General features: G+C 38.9%; 1 long non-coding RNA gene across 1 annotated transcript; it reads right to left on the reverse strand.

Annotated features, from left to right (window-relative positions):
• Positions 1–3397: 3397 nt before the first annotated feature.
• LOC125970813 (uncharacterized) lies at positions 3398–12041 on the reverse strand. The gene is made up of 4 exons (XR_007482263.2): positions 11887–12041; positions 10726–10930; positions 9097–9356; positions 3398–3584 (listed from the first exon to the last, which is right to left on the reverse strand). It is a non-coding gene; the product is annotated as an uncharacterized lncRNA (long non-coding RNA).
• Between the last annotated feature and the right edge of the window lie 760 nt (positions 12042–12801).

A 12801-nucleotide genomic window follows, 5' to 3' on the forward strand; every position in this document is an offset into this window, starting at 1 on the left:
GTCCATATAAATGCTGAATGATAAATGACCTAAAACCAGCCTGTTGGAATGTGCCTTTGAATTCCTGAGGTGCTTTCACAGCTCAAAATGATGGCGGGGGAATATAACGACATGTAGTATCTTTTTATATTCTTAAATAATTTTGTATATGCATTACTGTCTTAAAATGGGTACCAAAGACATGCATGATATATTTTCATGCATTCAGCTTGCAGTGCAAATGTTAGCTTGCAGCTGTTGACTGTGAATGCCAGCCAATCACAGACTATTCGCATGTGGTAACTTGTTACCTACCGCATTGTGCAGGGCCGATAAAACAATAGTAGCTTGCACAGATCCAAATTTGTCCCTTGCAAGGTTAGTTAAGTGAGCGAAAACTAACAAAATAACTTAAACTACAATTGAATGAAAAAATCCTAAGAAAAATAAAATGAAAAAAAATGCTTTAATAAAAAAGAAAACTAACTGAAACGTTAATCTGTTTAGACTATAATATAATTATAACTGAACAAAAAATGTCCTTCATTTTCATCTATTGCAATACATTTTATGCACGAGCCATTGGGCTCAATTTTAAATGTATATACATATGTATTATCAAAATGTTTTATGTTACTTACCATGGTGTTGTTTTATTCTTGTGCACAAGCAAAACCCTTTTTTTTTAAGAAAGAGCAAAATCTATTACTAAAACTAACCAAAATTAAACTAAAACTGTGTTTTTGAAAAAAACAAAAGTAAAAACTAAATACAAATTAACCATAATTAAAATCCCATACCAATCAGAGCATAATATGTCATCAATTTATCTTGAATCATGCACCTCAGACTAAATGGATTTAAAAAAAAAATCAGAACTATTCAAAGTTCATTGAATGCGTGCTGCAAACACTGCAAATCTCTGTTTTTTTTTCTTTTGAGTAAAATATCAACAGTTTACTTAACAATGTGAACCCACATTGTTAACTGCGTATTTAATGAAAAGCTGACAATATTAATAGGATAAAAAAATCTGACTCCACAAAGAGAACTCAGGTTTACTGAGAAACACCTTTCTGTGATTTAATAGTGTTTTGATTGTTTTGTTTAGCTCCATTCAGGAGTTCAAATGCAAGCCAGAACTAAGCAATAACTGCCTGAGGGAAACCCAAATAAATGTTTTTTTAAATCAAGATAGTTAAACTAATAAAAAAATAAATAAATCCAGATTATTGAGGACTATCTGAGAGAAAACCAAATTGCACAAATACCCAATGGCAGAAAGCCCCCCCTTGGCTTTTCAGTGCCTGTGTTCACTCACAAGGCGAGGCACTAAACGTGTGGAAGGCGTGTATACATGAGGAGCACCTTGTAGGATACATTAAATCAGCTCGATTGGGAGTTTAGGCCAGGGCCAAGGCTCAAATGAATGGCCCACTATTCAGAGTGGGAGGATGGTCGGCTTCAGAGGAGTTCACAGGCCCCTGTCTCCATTCTTATGCTAAAGCTTCGCTTACAGACTCTTTCCCGAAGCATAAACGGCTCAGAGTGACTTTCCCTCCAAAATGTGGAGACTCACTGGGCAGAAATCATTCAACTCTTGCTGCATCAGAGATTTCATCTGGAGAAATTTGCTTGCTTTTGCTCCATATTCCAGACTATTATAATGTACAATGTAACATTTGCTGACTCATCTTTTTTTTAGGACGTTACTGTTGTTTTTTTTCTGGGCACTTTTTGCAGCCAGTGGTCACTGGGGAATGGCTGGAAATAGCCTCTTAATTAGCAGCCCTTGACCTTTGACTCTGGCTCCTGACCTCAGCATCTCTCTGGTCTGTTTATTGTCCTCCGGGGGTCCATCCTGATCACGGCCTCTGACCCCTGGTGTCCTGCAAGTACTTCACCAAAACAAATAGACACCTATTAAAAGGTCGATTTTAGCCTACATGGTCAATACAGATGATGGGAGTCTCAATTATAAATGGCAGTACGCATACAGACTTTAAAACACGCTATAAGTTTTTAATAATTAAAATCACTCCAGTGGAGCAGTTTTATTAATGTATTTATTTCAGCATTCCAGAGGCTGGTTTCATTAATTGCTTTGCATTCAACCAGAAAGGGAGGACCTGATACAATATTTGAGACGTATGGAAAACATGGCGCCATGAACTCCTCCCCATCATCACTGAATCCATGTTATTTTAGACTAAATATATAAGTATTTGATTACATTAACCATTTTATTTTACAGTTATGTGAATTAATGTCCAAATGTAACTGTACATATTGGTGTAATGGGAATTAGAATATTCCCATATCCAAAAAGATTTGGTCACTTTTTTTCCCGTCCATCCAACCATCATCCATTCTCTGAACCACTTCTCTATATTGTATTGTATTATATTATATTATATTATATTATATTATATTATATTATATTATATTTCTATCCTACTTCATACAATACTGTTAGTGTGGTGGATAGACTGACAAATTTACAAGTACTTTTCAGTTTCTCAAACGTTAAGGATAAAAATTTAATTTTCAGTCTGCAAGAAAATAAACGTGGAGTTTTAATACAAGTATATGACGTTGCTCCACTGGCCCATCATGTTACAATTGTTTGGGCCTTTAAAGTACCTTACCGGAGTCCTGTGAAATGTGTGCATTGCACTTGTTTCTTTTATTTGAAGAAACGGATGGAGTCCAGTCCCTGTGCGCGTGTATAATCCGTGCGTGTTGTGCGCGCGTGTGTAAGCGTGAGTGTGTACCCGAAGCATTAAATGGAAGAGAATCCCGCAGTTTTTATTCATCTCTTCACATGCTGTTTGTTTGGGTGGGAACAAGGTATCACGCCATGTAATCTGACCGATTTTTCATGTCAAACCAACGAAGCTATTGAACGTATTTTATTTGAATTAGAACCACGCGTGAAGCTGCTGTCAATTCAAACTTTATTTTTGGCTTCAAAAGGCGCGACAAGGAAAAACGCCTGCAAATCTTGCACATCGCATTTTTTTTCTCAGTCCAGTTTCTTTTAAACTAAAGTAAAACTTTTTTCGGATGCTTAGAAAACGTCGACGTAAGTTTTAAAGCACTACCATGCCTGGTGAAACATTACCCTTCAAAATAAAATACACTAATATTTTCTATGGTTTTAAATTAAGACTAAGCTTTAATTATTTTTCTCCTTCCTCTTTTCGAGCATGCTAATGAAGATGGAAGTTTTATTTACCTTCATTCATTCTTGTGTATGTGTGTGTACATGAAGTATACACACAAGCACACACACGATTTTATTGAGTTACTGTTATGTCATGTCAATCAATCAATAAACGAATTCTGTGTTTATCTAATTTAATTCAAAAGTATCCATCATTTTTCATTATTAAGACTTCAAATCACACTGAAAACATTGTGCACATATTTCACATTGTTTTTATTTAAGATAACACATTACGTAGTGCAGAAAGGTTTAAAAATAAAAAATAAATCTTAGTTTTAGGTTGAAATGAGTTATATCTTTGAAAAAAAAATGGTGATGATATTTTGGTCCAAAATATGCGCGCAGGCTGGATGTTCCACAGTTTGTCATCGTCATCCTGAGGACATAATAAAAAAAGAGACTCCATCAACTTTTCAACCTGGCCCAAGTGCAGAGTATACAGAATGTATAACATGTAAATTGGATTTATTTATTTTTTTTTTTTTAAGAATTACAAACAGAAATACGTTTTCAATAATACAAGTGCATCGATGAGTTTTGTTGAATGGGCTGACAGTAAATACGAAACATCAGCAGACAGGTTTAAAGTCGCCTTTTTTTTTTTTTTTTAAAGCTTCTGTATCTACATGATGTTTTTCTCTCCCTTTTTCCAGTTCTATCATGGAGGCATCGCAAGGCTTTTATCCCCACGGGGAACCAGACCCAACTCTTTCTCTGTCAATTTTCACCCACTCCCCAATTCACACAAGCCTTTTCTCCCACCAAGCCCACAATGAAGGATTTGTCCTTGTTCTTTGTCCACATCTGATAGCTTTTTATGCCTGCTCCTTTTATTTTCCGCAGACAGCATGCAGCATATGCAAATACACACTCCTTTATTCGTGAGGGGTGGGGGGGCCCTTCCCCCCAATGAATGCAACCTTAAATGAGGCCACACTTTCACATATTTACAGAGATTTACCGAGACTTACACTTATTCCAATCAGATGGCTTGACACTTTCTCAAAATGCATACAAACAACATACACGGTCACAATAGATTTGATAGTTGTTTCAATTCACATTTGAGAAGAGTGACATAATTGCACAAATCCAAGATATCACTTATAATAAGTGGAAGAAATGACAATGGTGCATCACAAACTGGGCAGTAATAAACATGTCACTCTGTCCATTTCCTTGAGACATTTTGCATAGATAGACAGCATGAGCTCAAGTCAGTTTGTGAAAGTCTACTCTTTAATCACAGCTTGATTTTATTCCATTTAAATTCATTTTGAGGGAAAATTACAAAATGTCTGTGATTGCCCAATAACCCAAACTACTCAATTGTGGTTCTTACTATTAGACTCCTCCTGTAAGTGATTTTCTTGTTTGAAAAAAGAAGCTGCACTTTCTTCCAGATGACATTTGTGAATGTAAATGGACGTTTAGTGCATGTGTGTGTGCATGTGTGTAAGCCACAAAGCAATGACAGTTCGGCCTTTTCATTTCTACATTACTTTGCCTGCCAGCCTCTTCCCCTAGCAACGGCAGCAGAGGTCAAAGGCTATGTAACCTCCAACACGCATGCAGGGAACACCTCTGTCTCCTCTCACACTCGGCAGCCGCACTCGTGAACTTGAACTTAACGCTGGAGAAATGTTGGAGCCAACTGATGAATGATCACGTCTGAGCAGAACGCAGCCAATAATTGTCATGGTTGAAGAAATGATTAGAAAAAAAAGTATTAAAGGCACAGTCACCTAATTCCCCACTGCTGAAGGACCTGAACTTGGAGATTCCTCTTAATCCAAGCGTGCGTCTCGCCATCCTTCTTAAAGATACTTAACGCTGAGCTTTATGTTAGATTAGTGCAAGAAGCATTGAAAGAACCCATGTGACACTTGCTTGACCCACATGGCAGGGCAGCCCCCACTCTCGGGTTCTGCCCATGAGCTGAGCATTAAATATTACAGCGTGTTAAACATTCATATGGCAGTGAGAGATCCAAACCTGAGCTGGAGACTCAGGAGGACCTTCGAGTAGCACAAAAAGCAGAACAAAGCCCATAGACAAATGACTACTATCTTCCTTCAAACTAGTATGCTTATCCTCATGTCAATAAGCAACATGTGCAATAGTTTGCAGAGATACGTGTGTGTGTGTGTGTGTGCGCGTGTGTGTGTGTGTGTGCGTGCGTACATTTAATATGTACCTGACATCCATTATCGAATCAAAGAAATGCATCTGATTGGTCAAAGTCAGAAAAACGCATGCAATCCCGTATGAAACTTATTGTACGTCTTTCCAATATGCATACTGCATGGGCCATTATCACCATGATGATATTTTTTGATTAACCGTATTGGCCCGTATATAAGACGGTGTTTTTTGTATTGAAATAAGATGTGGGGGTCGTCTTACATTCGGGGTCTAGACATTATACCCATTCACAACGCTAGATGGCGCCAGATATCTTTAACGCGAATGCTGAACTTAACTCCCCAGGCCAAAGCGAACCCCTGTCATGAAGAATAAAAATAAAAATAGCGGTAGCAGTTTGCATTATTTTATTGCAATATTTTTCCTTATTCAGATTTGTTTCAAGACTACAGTTAGTTAGACTGCACTTTGATGGTTAATGCAGTTATTGCAATTTTGTTGTTTTATCACAGTAGATTGGTTTATTTACATTTCCATAACCAGAATCCATTTATTTACATTTCCATAACCAGAATCCATTAATTTACAAATGTGATTGCACTTTAGTTTACATATTTAAATGTTCAGATATTAAGATGTGATAGTTTGTGCATGATTTGAATGAGGCAAAATAACATGCTTTTTCTCTCGAATATATTGTTATAATCATTTGTTTCAGTACTGTAATTATTTTCTGTATAAAATTTAAATTTGGTGTTCAAAAAGTCTTGAGTCTTGAAAAAGAGGGGGTCGTCTTATAATCAGGGTCGTCTTATATTCGGGCCAATACCGTATTGTGCAGCCCATCCATCTATCCAGCCATCTAGCCCGTCCGTCCGTCCACCCGTCCATCTATCTATCTTAGTTCTACCACAAATTCTACACAATCATTAATATCATTTCATGCACCAGAGAATAGGTACCATAAAGATTTGAATGCTCATGGTGTAGAGAACTCTAAACATTCATGTGCTAAATCCTCTTTCCTGGCCAGATGGATAGTCTTGATTGAAAACACTCTTTGTTTTCATAGATTAAATCCAGACGCTTATGTTCAATCACCAGGCACCCAAATTATTGAGTCCTTGACTATCATCCAACACCCGCCTTAAAAAAACAGAAAAATAATAATACAAGCATTCAGTTTTGATAGGAGTAAGTTCGACTCCTTTGAGGAGATGTGGTCACACTTGGCTCTACAACAGACCAGCTGATAGTATTTCGTGGTCAGCTATATTCATTTTAAGACCATCTTGATCTGTATTTCAACCCCATGTTTCATTCTCATCTGTTTGTAACCATTTGTTTTCAGCAAAAATATGTGCTTCATGAATGAGGGTGTGCACGATGTGCAATTTGTAGCTGCGTGTCTGGATTAAGGTTGTTCAGACTCAGATGAGCTACTGACACATTTGCATTGTGCAAATTTGTTTTCTACAGAAAGCTTCACCATTGATTCACACTTGACCTTTATATCATGATTTCTCTTCTATCTGCACCTACGTAATCGAGTGAAGAATACATTTTCACTGTGTATGAATACAAACATTTTAAAAAATAGACATGGGTAGCATAATATATTACAAATCTGCACGTCTGTCGCTTATAAGGAATGATTATCAGTGAGATCCATCATTGGGCCTGTCATGCAGACTGGGTCACAGGCACGCATATACTACGTTTGTGCCATTTCAAATGTTTCAGACCATCATGGTAACATCAATTGCAGCCTGACGTTAAGATAAGTCAAAAGGTTTGCAGGCAACATACAATCAGATTGAGACTGCGAATGTGTGGCCAACTTCTAATTGCATTCCACTTGCGATAAAAACCAAGAGTGACATGGTGTAGGTTGTACTGCGGTGTATGAATGTGTGTTGAATCCCTCTCAATTGGTAGAGGAAAAACTGCATCGCATCTCCATGCCTTTCAGACATGCAGAGGGGGATGACTAGACTAATGAACAGTCAGGTGGCACTCCAGCCCCCCTTCCCCAAAACACACATATCAAACACACATACACTTGCAAACACATTAAAACTCAGCGCCTCGCCCGACCTCGGTGCTCCGCACGACAGTCTAATGTCTCAGGCATCTGCTCGTGTCTAGTCTGGAGGGCCTTTCCCACCCTGCCCCCCAGGTCGGGCCCGCTGCGGCACCAGCTCTCACAACTGTGGGAAAGGGAGCTTTTTTAGAAGGGGGGAAGGTGTGGCGGGGTGTCAGAAGAGTGTATGGGGGGGACATGTGGGGGGGGGGGGGGGTGCTAAACAGCTATTGAGAGGGCAGTGAAAGAGAGAGAGCGGACTTGAATGATAATGTGAAAACGCACAACGCTGTTCATTAACACACAAGCATGGCAGCTGCGCATGTTGGCGGTGCACACACATGCTCACGTGTTCCCGCTTGCTGCTCCTGACTGCAGAGATGCCCGGGCAGCCAACCGACGGTCACAATATTAGCACAACACAACGCAAAAGCTAAATCCAAATTGATCGAGGACAAAGTGATAATGCTCAATTGTGACACTGTCCAACTCTATATAGTGCTGTGCAGTTCTACGCCACCACTCTCTGCAACCATAATAATAATAATAATATTCGAATGGATGAATACCTTTCTGAGTGTCATCAATACTGAGAAACATTACCTTTGCAATGAAATGTTGTACCCAGCTTAGGTTGAATTACGCCTATCTGTATGTATACAACTCCTACTGTGTGTGTGTGTGTATGAGTGTGTGTGTGTGTGTGAACTGCGGACATGTCAGACCGAGAGTGTGCGTAAGTAAGGTGGCAGGGAATTTTAATATTTGATGTCAACAGATGCGTGCTATATGACATCGGGAGACTTTTGCGATAAGGTGTATGACTGTGAATACACTCAATTTTTATCCACAACATATCGTAATACTTTTTAATCTAGAGAAATCCATACCAACCAATCACACTAATGAAAATCAATAATTTGAAATTGAACGACATCAGTGAATGAATGGAAAACTCACAAAATGTATGTGCTAATGTATACTTGGGATTTTACACACCTACACTCAACACACACACGAGTCCAAAAGTAGGATTAAAGTAGTAATGTCACATCAGTAAAATTACTGATATAGATAAATATATATTTTTGTATGTATATGAATAAAATTGCTTATTACACACACACACACACACGCACACACACACACACACACACACACACACACACACACACACACACACACACACACACACACACACACACACACACAATCGATATACTTTGTACATATAAAATGTGGTACTTTACAACATGTGTCAATCACATGTGCCAGGTGGATGACAACATGGCATCCACCATGCTGTTTGCAAAGGAGCACCGTGACAAGAGAGGGTGGCAGCTTTCCTTCAACTAGTGCCAGCTCATTAATTTTTTTTGCTACCCAGCCCCCTTCTATCACCACCACCCTTAGCCACCCTCCCTCCCTGCCTCCCACTATCACCCACTAACTGCTAATTAGCAGGAAGAGGAAAGATGAAAAAGGGGGGAGGCCATGTGTGTGTGCGTGTGTGTGACTGGGGAAGAAATAAGGAACTCATCTTTTCTTCATCCACGTTTCTATCAGTCAGTCCACACACTCACACAGTAGTCATTCGTCCTCCTACTTACTCCCCACTAAGCCCAGTGTTACCGTCCATAAAATGGATGACGCAACCCACCTTGTACGTCAGCGCAGCCATTTTGGATATCGCGGCAACATCTCCCAAGATGGCTTTCCAGACGGCGGCCAGGATCCGAGATCGGCCAAGGTCTTTGTCTGCCTCTTGGCAATGGGCACAGTGTCTGTCATTGGCAGCGCAGATGGCATCCCATCGCTTCTGGGCAAAAAGGAAAGGGCGGAGGAAACGCGACGACCTCGTCCTCTTTTTCGCTTAACAATGCTTCCACCATCTTTTCAAGAGTGGCACTAATTGAAACTCTGTAACGACAACATCAGTCAGGATTTAGAAAACGAGCACACGTTGAATCGTTGGTAACGATGAAATCTAATTAAGAACGTTTGGATGCTTGACTCTCAGATTGGCGATGAAATGTTGCCGTAAAAATTGAATTATAATTCAGCTGCTCATCACATGAGCGAGAACGTAGGTAAAGAATCATTTGTGTGGTCGAGGTAGAGAGAATGACACAATGGTGCCCGGGAGCATCCCATAAATAACCTCGAACGGGAAGAGACTCCGACCACAGCCCTTTTCACGTACCTAATATCCTGCAGTGAAACGAAGCAATTAGACAGCGAGCTCCACTGCAATAGGTGGTTAACATACTGAATGCAAACTCATCTCACTCTGGTGCTCTTCAGGCTTTAGTGGCTCACACGGATATGGACTGCATGACACTCAAGGAGCAAGTTGAAAAGTTCAGCTCCTCTCTACAGGATGGGCCGCCCCCTCTCATTGAGGCCCGCTACAATATACCTCAAAGATTGGTTACAGCTTTTAAACACGAATGCCAAGTGTTTTTTTTAAATCCTGTTCTCCGGAGGGTCTGAGACCACTCCACTGCATCATTAGTAGTCCTGGAGACATTATTGACGGCTCAAATCACTCGTTTCCCCTTTTCTTTCTTCTGTCAACAAAAAGCATGAGATATTCTACATTTAAATGAAATTAAAAGATTCACGTCGGCACTTTATGACAATCTTATGCATCAATCTAGGTCATTCAAGCATTATGAGTATTTTAGTCTGTATCAAACAAAGTGCCCACCGTGTATGTTAGCTTATTTAACAATGAAGCCATGATACAAAGGAGCCTGATGCCTAACTCGGGATCCAAACCTGTTTGAAACAAGCCGTTTATACCACTGGATTGATTAGTGGCTTGGTGATGTGCGTCCTTAAAATACACTTGTGTGAAATCTAATTATACCCAAAGATTATACACATTTTATATTTCTGAACACTTTAATATGATTTGAATTCATAGTTCAATGTGCCATATTTACATTTGCATGACATTCCAATTAGATAAGATTACCCATTAATATTTGTCCACTTTTTTATCATTACACTGCAGCTCTACTGATTTCGGACATTCCAATTATAATATTATACTGTTGCAAACTGTCATGTTTATTATGCTTGTACTCCACAGTCCTTGATTTTTTTTTTACTGCTGCAGGTATCTTGTAATTTTCATTGTGTTTCTTATGTCCAGTGGTATACACGTGTGCTCGAATACGTAAGCAAAATTACAGTTTATATGCTGACTGCTTGATATTTGTACATCATCAAGGGTATAGCATTATTTTTGCAAAAATGTTCAATGAAAGAAGAAAATTCTTACCTTTGAGATAAAGGCCGGTTTTCGTTGCCTTTCTTGCTTTCTTTCTTTCATTCTCTTTAAACGTTCATTCTGGAAGTCATTCCTACATTCGGTTATCTAGCTTTATGACAGGTATTTAACACTCATACAGCTAGATAACCAAAGACAGAAACAGACTCCCAAATCATCTCTGATTGTTGTAACCACACAGGATGCCACATAGCATCTAGAGGAGGTAAACACGTGTCAGTGTATTTCCAAAATGAGTCAAAATCCATTTACAACATTTTGTGAAATAATCCTAAAACACAGGACAAAATAAACGCATATATTTTTCTCAAATATTATGATATATATTTTGTTACATTTTAAGAAATGCTCACAAAATGACAATAAATCATATTACAGTCCCCGTTAAAAATACAGCAGGTATGGAGTACCTGTAAAGCATGCACCTTGGTTAAAAGTAAAATAATAATGAAAGATAGGCCGAAAGCCGTCCACGTGGCCTATTTAACATTAATTAATGAAGTTTATTTTTAAAGTCATGGAAAACATTGAAAATCAAACCCTTGTTGTCCATTATTTTTCTTTCGTTCGAGACGCGTGATCACATTTATATTTCCACGAACATTACAGAATATCTTTGATATTAAAGCGATTTACGCGGCCGCGACTGTACCCTTTTTTGAACGTCAATTTTTTTTTTTCCAACCTATATTATACACTTGGAAGCGTTCAAACTCACGTTGCATGTGGTCATCAAGGTTAGAACGCACGAAAGAAAGAAAGAGGCGAAGGCGTGAAATGTCAAGATGACCGGGACCATGTCTGGAGTCCTTTCTAACTCGCCATTTGATAAAGTTGACGTCCTCAGACTTCGTTTTGTCTCCTTGATGTTGTAGAGCAGCCCCGATTCTTCACTTTTAATTCAATTTATGTCATTGGCCTACTTTTACAACTATAACGGCACACAACGCCAAAATATTTTGTACGATATTATTAAGTAGACGATTATTATATTTAGTCATAATATCTGTCTTACGAATTTTTCATTTATATTTTTACGAAGTAAGCGCGTGCATCGTGCGTTCTATGAATGCAGCACGGCAGTAAGACTCATGGTGTGAAGCAAACCCGTGATGTAGGCATAAATCGTCTCCTTTAAAATCATTCTCTTACCTATTTGTGAGACTGTAAAGTCCCTGACCAACAGTCGACTTGAATATGCCACACGGGGTGTTTTTTCTCGCATGGGGCCCAGGTCGAGCATCCTTGTCCATCCTCGTTCATCCACCTTTTCCCTCTCCTCCAGGCTGCGCGCTTCTTCTGTCAGTCAAGCCGCTCTGGGATGACGTCACAACCAGCGCCCCGTTTGACCAATCGCTGAGTCCAACTGCTTTCAAAGAGTGTTAAAAGTGTTGGGATGTTACCACTATAAAATATATAGTTTTGGTGCAGCAGATTCCTTTGTTATTTTGCGGCCTTATTGTAAAAGAAATGTTGTAAATGAGTATATTGATTTTTGACTCTGTGTTTCATTGTTTTCCGTTTAACTCCTTCAGTTGCTCTGGTCTTTGAGATGTTTGGACAAATCGTATTATTTGACAACAGAATATAGGAATAACCAAACATATCAAGGCAAAAATTAGGCCATGATAAGGTCAAAGGAATTGGCCGTGTTTAGAATCACGCTCTATCCACACTACAATTTTTTCACTTCTCCATTTTGTAGTGCTGTTTGAATGCATAGTACTAATTGTGGGTGTTCCACGATCAAAAGTCTCAGGCATTCATTGTTGCTTTTCGGCCTCGCCGCTTACAGGCAGATATTACTCCAAATTCTCTTAATATTTTGATGATATTATTTTATAGCGTTTTTCAATGTCCAATTATACAGTAAAAAATGTTGATCTTAAACTGGTGGACGATTAGGGATCACAAAATGGTGAACCTCAACCCCACATCCCTTCCTTACCTTGAGCCTTTTGGAAATGCTCCTCCTTTTATACTGTATTGCAGGTGGTCCGCAAAATTGGAAATGGAAAATACTTGCAAAATATTTTTTTTAAATCAAATTATTTAGACTTGATTTAT

This window comes from Syngnathus scovelli, chromosome 6, assembly GCF_024217435.2.
Source record: "Syngnathus scovelli strain Florida chromosome 6, RoL_Ssco_1.2, whole genome shotgun sequence".
Classification (NCBI taxonomy): domain Eukaryota; kingdom Metazoa; phylum Chordata; class Actinopteri; order Syngnathiformes; family Syngnathidae; genus Syngnathus; species Syngnathus scovelli.